The sequence below is a fragment of the Schistocerca gregaria genome, chromosome 9 (assembly GCF_023897955.1).
Source record: "Schistocerca gregaria isolate iqSchGreg1 chromosome 9, iqSchGreg1.2, whole genome shotgun sequence".
NCBI classification, from domain to species: domain Eukaryota; kingdom Metazoa; phylum Arthropoda; class Insecta; order Orthoptera; family Acrididae; genus Schistocerca; species Schistocerca gregaria.
In genome coordinates, this window is record NC_064928.1 from 263,567,730 (window position 1) to 263,580,523 (window position 12,794).

Sequence of the window (12,794 nt, forward strand, 5' to 3'; positions counted from 1 at the left end):
CACTGTGTAAAACCGAACTGGTATCCCATCAGGACCAGCGGCCTTTCCTCTTTTGAGCGGTTTTAATTGTTTCTCTATTCCTCTGTCGTCTATTTCGATATCTACCATTTTGTCAACTATGCGACTTCAAGAGAAGGAAGCACAGTGCAGTCTTCCTCTGTGAAACAGCTTTGTAAGAAGACATTTAGTATTTGGCCTTTAGTCTGTCATCCTCTGTTTCAGTACCATTTTGGCCACAGAGTGTCTGGACATTTTGTTTTGATCCACCTACCGCTTTGACATAGGACCAAAATTTCTTACGATTTTCTGCCAATTCAGTACATAGAACTTTACTTTCGAATTCACTGAAAGCCTCTCGCATAGCCCTCCTCACACTACATTTCGCTTCGCGTAATTTTTGTTTGTCTGCAAGGCTTTGGCTATGTTTATGTTTGCTGTGAAGTTCCCTTTGCTTCCGCAGCAGTTTTCTAACTCGGTTGTTGTACCACGGTGGCTCTTTTCCATTTCTTACGATCTTGCTTGGCACATACTCATCTAACGCATATTGTACGATGGTTTTGAACTTTGTCCACTGATCCTCAACACTATCTGTACTTGAGACAAAACTTTTGTGTTGAGCCGTCAGGTACTCTGTAATCTGCTTTTTGTCACTTTTGCTAAACAGAAAAATCTTATTACCTTTTTTAATATTTCTATTTACGGCTGAAATCGTCGTTGCAGTAACCGCTTTATGATCGCTGATTCCCTGTTCTGCATTAACTGATTCAAATAGTTCGGGTCTGTTTGTCACCAGAACGTCTAATATATTATCGCCACGAGTCGGTTCTCTGTTTAACTGCTCAAGGTAGTTTTCAGATAAAGCACTTAAAAATATTTCATTAGATTCTTTGTCCCTGCCACCCGTTATGAACGTTTGAGTCTCCCAGTCTATATCCAGCAAATTAAAATCTCCACCCAGAACTATAACATGGTGGGGAAATCTACTCGAAATATTTTCCAAATTATTCTTCTGGTGCTGAGCCACAACAGCTGCTGAGCCTGGGGGCCTATAGAGACATCCAATTACCATGTCTGAGCCTGCTTTAACCGTGACCTTCACCCAAATCATTTCACAATTAGAATCTCCGTCAATTTCCTTCGATACTATTGCACTTCTTATCGCTATAAACACGCCTCCCCCTTTACTGTCCAGCCTTTCTCTGCGATATACATTCTAATCGGAGTTTAGGATTTCATTACTGTTTACATGTGGTTTCAGCCAACTTTCTGTCCCTAGTACTATATGGGCGTTGTGACCGTTTATTAATGAGAGCAGTTCTGGGACCTTTCTATAGACGCTCCTGCAGTTTACTATTAGCACATTAATATTGTTATTCCCTGTCGCATTTTGCCTACTCCTGCCTTGCCGCGTCTCAGGAGGCGTCTTGTCGGGCCTAGGGAGGGAATTATCTAACCTAATAAAAAGCCCATGTGCACTCCACACGTACTCCGCTACCCTCGTAGCCGCTTCCGGCGTGTAGTGCACGGCTGACCTATTCAGGGGGACCATACATTTCTCCACCCCATTGCGGAGGTCGAGAAATTTGCACCCCAGCTCTCCGAAGAATCGTCTGAGCCTCTGGTTTAAGCCTTCCACTCGGATCCAAACCAGAGGACCGCGATCGGTTCTGGGAACGATACTACAAATAGTTAGCTCTGATTCCACCCCGCGAGCGAGGCTTTCCGCCTTCACCAACTCCGCCAACCGCCTGTACGAACTGAGGATGACCTCTGAACCCAGACGGCAGGAGTCATTGGTGCCGACATCAGCAACAATTTGCAGTCGGGTGCACCCAGTGCTCTCTATCGCCGCCGGTAGGGCCCCCTCCACATCTCGGATGAGACCCCCGGCAAGCACACAGAGTGAACACTGGCCTTCTTCCCCGACCTTTCCGCTATTTCCCTAAGGGGCTCCATCACCAGCCTAACGTTGGAGCTCCCAATAACTAATAAACCCCTCCTCCCGTGTGCCTGCTCGGACCTTGCTGAAGGAGCAGCCACATGTCCATTCACAGGCAGAGCGGGCGATGCCACACGGCCAGCCTCCACATTGACCCTCCGCCTCGTGCGCCGCGAACGCCGCTGAACCCGCCACTCCCCTTGGGGAGAGGGTGGCCAGCCGCGCCCGGTACCCGCGAAGATGTCTCGACAGCAGGGACAGTGGGTGAAGCATCTAACACCTGGGGTGCACCATGCGACGCACTAGACTCCCCACTGCCGCTACACTCCGAGGCAGCAAAAGCAAAAACACACGGAAGAAGAAGTGACAAGTAAGAAAAATACAGTTAATACTTAAATTAAGGTAGCTCGCTGCACAGCAGACGTGAAGCAGACGGCGGTTAGGGCGACACATGAACTTACAACATAAAAGTAATAACAGATAAAAATACATGTTCATGAACCTGAGAGAAAATCAGTCCATAAGTTTAAGCAAACGCTATCAGCAGTACAATGAGAATCAGCTTAATTTTTCAATTAACTCCTCGACAGAATAGAAGGAGTGACCCATGAGGAAACACTCCAGTTTCGATTTGAAAGCGCGTGGATTACTGCTAAGATTTTTGAATTCGAGTGGCAGCTTATTGAAAATGGATGCAGCAGTATACTGCACACATTTTTGCACAAGAGTTAAGGAAGTCCGATCCAAATGGAGGTTTGATTTCTCCCGAGTATTAACCGAGTGAAAGCTGCTTATTGTTGGAAATAAACTAATATTGGTAACAAGAAACGACAATAAGGAATATACATATTGAGAGGCCAATGTCAAAATACCCAGACTCCCTGAACAGAGGTCGACAAGAGGTTCGTGAACTCACACCACTTTTTGCCCGAACCTCTCGTTTCTGAGCCAAAAATATCCTTCTAGAATGGGAAGAGTTACCCAAAAACATAATACCATACGACATAAGTGAATGGAAATAAGCAAAGTAGACTAATTTACTTGTCGAAATATCACTCACTTTCGGTACCGTTCGAATAGTGAAAATGGCAGTATTAAGTCTTTGAACAAGATCCTGAACGTGGGCTTTCCACAACACCTTACTATTTATTTGAACACCTAGGAATTTGAACCGTTCAGTTTCACTAATCATATGCCTATGCTGTGATATTAAAACGTCAGGTTTTGTTGAATTGTGTGTTAGAAACTGTAAAAACTGAATCTTACTGTGATTTAACGTTAGTTTATTTTCTACAAGCCATGGACTGAGGTCATGTACTGCACTACTTGAAACGGAGTCAATGTTGCACACAACATCCTTTACTACCAAGCTAGTGTCATCAGCAAACAAAAATATTTTAGAGTTACCCGTAATACTTGAGGGCATATCATTTATATAAATAAGGAACTATAGCGGCCCCAACACTGATCCCTGAGGAACCCCCTCCCCCTTGACAGTACACCACTCAGATCCCCCATCACACTGTATTACGTTCCCCCATTCCTGTAGATCGTTCCCTAATGCTCTTCCTGAAACACTGTACAACTTCTGATTCTGTCAGTTCTTTCAGGTCCCATCTCCTTAAATTCCCACCTTTTTCCAGTTTCTTCAGTTTTAATCTACAGTTCATAATCAATATATTGTGATCAGAGTTCACATTTGCCCCTGGAAATGTCATACAATTTAAAATATGGTTCCTAAATCTCTGTCTTACCATTATATAATCTATATGAAATATTGCAGTATCTCCAGGTCTCTTCCACGTATACAACCTTCTTTCATGATTTTTGAACCAAGTGTTAGTTATGATTAAGTTATGCTCTGGGCAAAAGCCTACCAGGCGGCTTCCTCTTTAATTTTTTACCCCCATTCCATATTCACCTACTACGTTTCCTTTTCTTCCATTTCTACATCTACATCTACATCTACATGACTACTCTGCAATTCACATTTAAGTGCTTGGCAGAGGGTTCATCGAACCACAATCATACTATCTCTCTACTATTCCACTCCCGAACAGCGAGCGGGAAAAACGAACACCTAAACCTTTCTGTTCGAGCTCTGATTTCTCTTATTTTATTTTGATGATCATTCCTATCTATGTAGGTTGGGCTCAACAAAATATTTTCGCATTCGGAAGATAAAGTTGGTGACTGAAATTTCGTAAAAAGCTCTCGCCGCGACGAAAAACGTCTATGCTGTAATGACTTCCATCCCAACTCGTGTATCATATCTGCCACACTCTCTCCTCTATAACGCGATAATACAAAACGAGCTGCCCTTCTTTGCACCCTCTCGATGTCCTCCGTCAATCCCACCTGGTAAGGATCCCACACCGCGCAGCAATATTCTAACAGAGGACGAACGAGTGTAGTGTAAGCTGTCTCTTTAGTGGACTTGTTGCATCTTCTAAGTGTCCTGCCAATGAAACGCAACCTTTGGCTCGCCTTCCCGACAATATTATCTATGTGGTCCTTCCAACTGAAGTTGTTCGTAATTTTAACACCCAGGTACTTAGTTGAATTGACAGCCTTGAGAATTGTACTATTTATCGAGTAATCGAATTCCAACGGATTTCTTTTAGAACTCATGTGGATCATCTCACACTTTTCGTTATTTAGCGTCAACTGCCACCTGACACACCATACAGTAATCTTTTCTAAATCGCTTTGCAGCTGATACTGGTCTTCGGATGACCTTACTAGACGGTAAATTACAGCATCATCTGCGAACAGTCTAAGAGAACTGCTCAGATTGTCACCCAGGTCATTTATATAGATCAGGAACAGTAGAGGTCCCAGGACGCTTCCCTGGGGAACACCTGATATCACTTCAGTTTTACTCGATGATTTGCCGTCTATTACTACGAACTGCGACCTTCCTGACAGGAAATCACGAATCCAGTCGCACAACTGAGACGATACCCCATAGCTCCGCAGCTTGATTAGAAGTCGCTTGTGAGGAACGGTGTCAAAAGCTTTCCGGAAATCTAGAAATACGGAATCAACTTGAGATCCCCTGTCGATAGCGGCTATTACTTCGTGCGAATAAAGAGCTAGCTGCGTTGCACAAGAGCGATGTTTTCTGAAGCCATGCTGATTACGTGTCAATAGATCGTTCTCTTCGAGGTGATTCATAATGTTTGAATACAGTATATGCTCCAAAACCCTACTGCAAACCGACGTCAATGATATTGGTCTGTAGTTAAATGGATTACTCCTACTACCCTTCTTGAACACTGGTGCGACCTGCGCAATTTTCCAATCTGTAGGTACAGATCTATCGGTGAGCGAGCGGTTGTATATGAGTGCTAAGTAGGGAGCTATAGTATCAGCGTAATCTGAAAGGAACCTAATCGGTATACAATCTGGATCTGAAGACTTGCCCGTATCAAGCGATTTGAGTTGCTTCGCAACCCCTAAGGTATCTACTTCTAAGAAACTCATGCTAGCAGATGTTCGTGTTTCAAATTCTGGAATATTCCATTCGTCTTCCCTGGTGAAGGAATTTCGGAAAACTGCGTTCAATAACTCCGCTTTAGCGGCACAGTCGTCGATAACAGTACCATCGGCACTGCGCAGCGAAGGTATTGACTGCGTCTTGCCGCTTGTGTACTTTACATACGACCAGAATTTCTTCGGATTTTCTACCAAATTTCGAGACAATGTTTCGTTGTGGAACCTATTAAAGGCATCTCGCATCGAAGTACGTGCCAAATTTCGCGCGTCTGTAAATTTTAGCCCATCTTCAGGATTTCGCGTTCTTCTGAACTTCGCATGCTTTTTCCGTTGCCTCTGCAACAGCGTTCGGACCTTTTTTGTGTACCACGGGGGATCCGTTCCATCTCTTACCAATTTATGAGGTATGAATATCTCAATTGCTGTTGCTACTATATCTTTGAATTTGAGCCACATCTCGTCTACATTCGCATAGTCAGTTCGGAAGGAATGGAAATTGTCTTTTAGGAAGGCTTCTAGTGGCACTTTATCCGCTTTTTTAAATAAAATTATTTTGCGTTTGTTTCTGATGGATTTGGAAGAAATGGTATTGAGCCTAGCTACAATGACCTTGTGATCACTAATCCCTGTATCAGTCATGATGCTCTCTATCAGCTCTGGATTGTTTGTGGCCAAGAGGTCAAGTGTGTTTTCGCAACCATTTACAATTCGCGTGGGTTCGTGGACTAACTGCTCTAAATAATTTTCGGAGAATGCATTTAGGACAATCTCGGAAGACGTTTTCTGCCTACCACCGGTTTTGAACAAGTATTTTTGCCAACATACCGAGGGTAGGTTGAAGTCCCCACCAACTATAACCGTATGAGTTGGGTATTTATTTGTTACGAGACTCAAACTTTCTCTGAACTGTTCCGCAACTGTATCATCGGAGTCTGGGGGTCGGTAGAAGGAGCCAATTATTAACTTAATTCGGCTGTTAAGTATAATCTCCACCCACACCAATTCGCACGGAGTATCTACTTCGACTTCACTACAAGATAAACCACTACTGACAGACACCAACACTCCACCACCAATTCTGCCTAATCTATCTTTCCTGAACACCGTCTGAGACTTCGTAAAAATTTCTGCAGAACTTATTTCAGGCTTTAGCCAGCTTTCTGTACCTATAACGATATCAGCTTCTGTGCTTTCTATTAGCGCTTGAAGCTCAGGGACTTTTCCATCGCAACTACAACAGTTTACAACTATAATTCCGACTGTTCCTTGATCCAAGCACGTCCTGTAATTGCCAAGCACCCTTTGACATTGCAGCCCATCCCGCACTTTCCCGAGGCCTTCTAACCTAAAAAACCGCCCAGTCCATGCCACAGAGCCTCCGCTACCCGTGTAGCCGCCAGCTGAGTGTAGTGAACTCCTGACCTATTCAGCGGAACCCGAAACCCCACCACCCTATGGCGCAAGTCAAGGAATCTGCAGCCTTAACGGTCGCAAAACCGTCTGAGCCTCTGATTCAGACCCTCCACCCGGCTCTGCACCAAAGGTCCGCAGTCGGTTCTGTCAACGATGCTGCAGATGGTGAGCTCTGCCTTCATCTCGTAAGCAAGACCGGCAGCCTTCACCAAATCAGATAGCCGCTGGAATCCAGAGAGAATTTCCTCAGATCCAAGGCGACACACGTCATTAGTGCCGACATGTGCCACCACCTGCAGCTGGCTGCACCCTGTGCTCTTCATGGCATCCGGAAGGACCCTTTCCACATCAGGAATGACACCTCCCGGAATGCACACGGAGTGCACACTGGATTTCTTCCCCTCCTTAGCCGCCATATCCCTAAGGGGCCCCATTACGCGCCAAACATTGGAGCTCCCAACTACCAGTAAGCCCACCCTCTGCGATTGCCCGGACCTTGAAGGCTGAGAATGATCCTCTGAAACAGGGCAGGCGGCTGCATCTGGCTCAGCCAGAGACAGTGCCTGAAACCGGTTTGTCAGACGCACCGGGGAGGCTTTCTGATCAGCCTCCGGGGACGCCTTTCGCTGCCTGCCACGCCTTGGAACGACCTCCCAATCAACCACAAGCGAGGGCTCAGCCCCACTGCGGGCAGCAACCGGGGCAACCACAGCGGCAGACCGATCTGGGGACAGACGGGATGAGGTTGACATCCCCGTGATACCCGAGTCCGGCTCCCCACAGTGGTGCCCATTGGCAACAGCCTCAAGCTGCGCGACCGAAGTCAGCGCCGATTGCAGCTGTGAGCGAAGGGATGCCAAGTCAGCCCTCATCCGAACACAGCAATCGCAGTCCCTGTCCATTCTAATTGTTGTTTAACAACAGTTACTGAAACACGAGTCCGTGCCTAGATAACGCAAGCGGAACACACAAAGAATGTATCAACTAACCTGTACAAATGCCTAACGACTGCGCTACAATCTGCTGAATTTACGATTACAGTAACTAAAACTCGAAATTGCACCTCCTATACGAAACTCACACGTAATTTAAATAAGAATCTACGAAGTAAACACTAAAGCGCGATGCTACAACTGTCAAATACTATAATACGCCCGAAATATATGAATTAAACAATGCAAGTACCCAAAAACACGCAAAGAAATTAATTAAACTATCTAACAAATAAGTAAGCTAGGGTTATACGACTTGCTGCAGCGGCTGCTTATCCAACGGCGGCAGGGAGCACACTGACTGGCCAACCGACACTGGCCGTTCACAACAAAAACAGAAGACAGACGACTACGCGAATTTGCACTATTCAGGTACTAAGGCGCGATGCTACAACCCTCAAATACTATAATACGCCCGAAATATATGAATTAAACAATGCAAGTACCCAAAAACACGCAAAGAAATTAATTAAACTATCTAACAAATAAGTAAGCTAGGGTTATACGACTAGCTGCAGCGGCTGCTTATCCAACGGCGGCAGGGAGCACACTCCTTCCTACTGTCGAATTCCAGTCACCCATTAATATTAAATTTTCATCTCCCATCACTATCTGAATGATTTCTTTTATCTCATCACACATTCCATCAATTTCTTCATCATCTGAGGACTACTTTTACGACTTTGGTAGGCGTGGGATTCGTGGCTATCTTGGCCACAACAATGCGTTCACTATGCTGTATGTACTAGCTTACCCGCATTCCTATTTTTATTAATTATTAGACCTACTCATGCATTAGCTTCATATTAGCCTTCCTAATACTTAAATCTATATCCGATGTTAACAATGACGCCGGTGGATGGACTATCACGAAATTACTGACCGTCGAGAATGTCACAAATATAACCGACAAGCTAATGGGCCCTTCACAGGAAAAGGTTTTTTGCCAGAAAACGGGGATAACTGAAACCCAGCAAATGAGTAAAAAAGTGTATATTCACTAACAAAAAAAATAGTGTACGCACACAACTTACACAACAATAGTCTGGGATTACTCTATTACGTAATACAGTTTTTGTGATTGTATCTTGCAGCTTTAGTTATTTTTAATTAAAAGAGGCTTTAAAAGGACAGAAAGAACGTGTTGGACTACGCTAGAGATCGTTCTGTTAGCACAGTCTTTACTTTGTAATCACTTTCGTTGACTTCGGCAACTCTCAACAGAAATCTCCAACCTAACCGAGACAATGTGCTACGATACAGCCGAGATCATGACAAGAGAATGGGCTACATCACACTCGAAGTAAATGTATATAGGTAAGGATCCCCATGACCTGTATACGTCTGTTATAAAAAATCTCCAAGCCACTCTCCTCAAATAGACCGCAATCTTCTCTTGACCTTCAACTGTTACTATTTCAGAATTGAAAACCAGATTCAAAGAAAATTTGGCTACAAGGCACAAAACTAGAAAAATAAAAATAATAAAAGTGAGAACGTGAAACATGTTAGCAATAACCATAAACAGGAGATTTTACAGAAAATAAAATTGAGAATGGAAATTATTAATATTATCGACCGTTTAGGAACTCTAGGCTACGAAAGGGATGAAAACACATATCGAATAAGTGGTGGAAGAGTTAGTGTGTTTTAAGATTAAATCCAAACAAGAATTAGAGAAAAACATATCGACGCAAGGCCTCTATTACGAAAAATTGCTAAATCTCGAGACAAATTGTGTCCTTCTGTATTTGATGAAATGTTTTGGCCCCTAGTACGGATGAAACAGTATCTGCAATATCAACAGGAACTTCGGATATGTGTTTCATATTTCATCCAAGCCTGCAGTCTATAAATATTTAAACAAAATACTATAACAAAATACCACTACAGGGGAATTACTTACGGAGTAGTTCTTGGTAAAGAAACACAGGACACAATTACGTATGTGGGCTTAATACGAACTACAACTGTGTTTATAAATCGCTATAGTTGCCTTGGACTAACGACGAGCGAATATCAATATAACCTGTACGCTTTTCAAAGCTGTTATCCATGAAAAAGCTAAACCACGTATCGCGAACAAAATACTATTTAACACCGAACAATGATATTAGCTGACAATGGGCACAGACTTTAGTCAATGGGCACTGTTGAAAATTTGTGCCAGACCAGGATTAGCACCCGAGTCCCCTGGTTACTAGGGAGAGGCAATGATCACTGTGTCCGAATTACACAGTGGTCAACAGAATAGCACGAACTGCCCGAGCATGCCGTTCTTTAGATCCAAATTCTCAATTTCTCCATAGACTGCTAATGCACTGCTCCTTGAACATAATCCTCCTCCCCTTAATTATACAGTACATGGCCAAAAAAACAGACACCGAATATATGCAAACTTGGCCTTACGAACATTGCAGACGTCGTCTATGTAACACACGTCAAACTTCAAAGAATTTACCAATTCGTTGCATTGTTTACTATAGACCACAAATCAAGTAACGTAAAAAAAGCACTGCGTCTATTGAGATCATGATTCAGAGTTAAAAAAAACTAATAAGTCGCCTACATATTACAGTTGCTGCCAAAAGAGGAGAACCATTATTTTCCCACAAAAGGAAATATAGTTAAAATGACGCTTCTATTTCGGTTAGTTTATGCGGTTACTAAAATTTGCCGTGAAAGTTACATAGTGGACTCTACCCTCCCCCCACCAGAAACGTAGTTATCGTGGCTGTTGTGAGACTTTTGTACACAGTTAGAGAAAGTGTGTTAAATGTGGCGCGGACGGAAACACTAGGCTACGCTACAGGGCAATCTGCTCGCACAACGTTTAGTCGGCATTCATAATCGTTGGCGTAAACAACTCTCAATCAAATTACCACCTTCCAACCTAACGTAGATCTCGGGCTACACTACCAATCGGCCTGTCATCACAACCAAATATTCATTGAGTGGGGGTGGGGGGATTTCCTGTATCTCTAGGAAAAACTGTCAGTTTTGTCAGACTCAACAGCAAGATTTACCAATGGTAAACACTTTTTAGACGGCTCGTAATTTTAGAATAGTCCTCTTCGTCTTACTTGGCATAAATTGTTCGCTGGCGTCCCAGCAGCTAGCTCCCTCAGTGTCTGCTTCTGCCATCGCACCACGCCAGTCTGCTGTTGTCCTAGCAGACCGAACGCACCGCACATCCGACACCTTCGGAACCACTCACTGGCCACTTAGCAACTGAGCGGAACACTGTTTACATCGTGAAAGGAAAACTATGCAAAGATGTACACTTAAATGGCACGACTGAGTAGCACACACACAGTAATATCTGAGGAATGTCCTTCGACACGCGCAGAACGAAAGTCTTCTCGCGAACGTACAGCGTCTCTGAAAAAAAATCTAGTGACTATATTCCGGCGTTACGGCCAGGTTCTCATACAAATGAGCAAAAAAGGGTAAATTTGAATTTTTTTTGAGACAATGAAAATACATTCGAACGATCTGTTTGGGAATTACGAGTGACAATACTATGAGCTTAATTTTAGATTTTCAATAAAAAATGGCGCCCGTAATTATGATTTGATCAAGGGCTTGCGAGACTGGAGTACGCAGAGTGCGTGCAGTGTGGCACCTCAGATGTTACCTGAATTCAAAAATGGGTAACATCAGTTGATACTACATTATTTCTCTGAACTTGAAAATGGATAACATCAGTCGATAATACATAAAATTAATGGGAGCGCATACCTAACCGCAATGAAACAACCTTAAATTTAACGATACAGTGCTAATTCGAACTTTGAGTTCGATTTTGAGGGGTTTGTTTCACTCCTTATGCCTACACAAAAATTAGTTAATATTAACAAATGTCATATTATAGCTATAAGTTCCTATGAAAAGTGTTTACTTTTAGGGGTCAGAGGTAGAAGTTAAGAGATCGAACCACTTTTAATTTATGCTGCATGCCGTTCTGAGAAAATCGTTACTCGAAAAAAAAAAGTGTTCAAAGTTTAGGGAAAACATTTAGTTATATTATTACTTCGATTTGCATGAACTGAGTGTTACACATATATTCTTAATGTCGCTGAAAACGAATCTGAAGTCAGATTTTCAATATTCAAAACAGCTAATCCAATACGGAGGGCAAACGATTATGTTTTGACCAATTTTTACCAAAAATGTATTTTCGTTATTTACGTTTAGTCTGCAATTCAAGGAGTATTTATCAGCCCTTCCTCTACCTCTGATTGTTCCTAGACAGCAACTTCCTGTTCTTCTTGGCAGGAAAAGCCGATCTGTCTAAGCTGGATATGCAGCACTCGGCAGCCTGCACTTGATATTCGTCCGTATTTTCGGTGAGTATGTTTGCATGCATTCTGCAGTATGAATCCTTTTGAGCACGTGCGACACGGGACGAGTTATCATCTACATCTATATGGATACCCTGCAAAACACATTTAAGTGCCTGGCAAAGGGTTCATCGAATCACCTACACAACTGATAATTAATTGAAACCCTCAGCTGCCGACAGGTGTTGTTGATATACTTCGATGGGGACAGCTGAAAAGTGTGCCGCTACTGGGACTCGAACCCAGGATCTCCTGCTTACAAGGCAGAGGCTCAATCCATCTGAGCTATCGAGGGCACAAATGAACAGCACGACTGCAGGAATTTATCCCTCGCACGCTTCCCGTGAGACTCACACCCCGAACCGCCCACAATCCGATTACGTAATGTACTTAATAGGTATTTGTCCATCCACTCATTACTGGCTCACACTAAGGTGACGATTCCCGTAAGATTTCCGGTAGCCTGTGCGCATTCGCACAGACGAAGGTCAATGGCTGGGTAACGTTTAACCATAGATATAAAGATAGTAACTGTTCTAGAAAGAACAGGCGCCACTGACGACCGTGCAGCTCTTCTAGAATACATGGTAGACCGGCCGATGTGGCCGA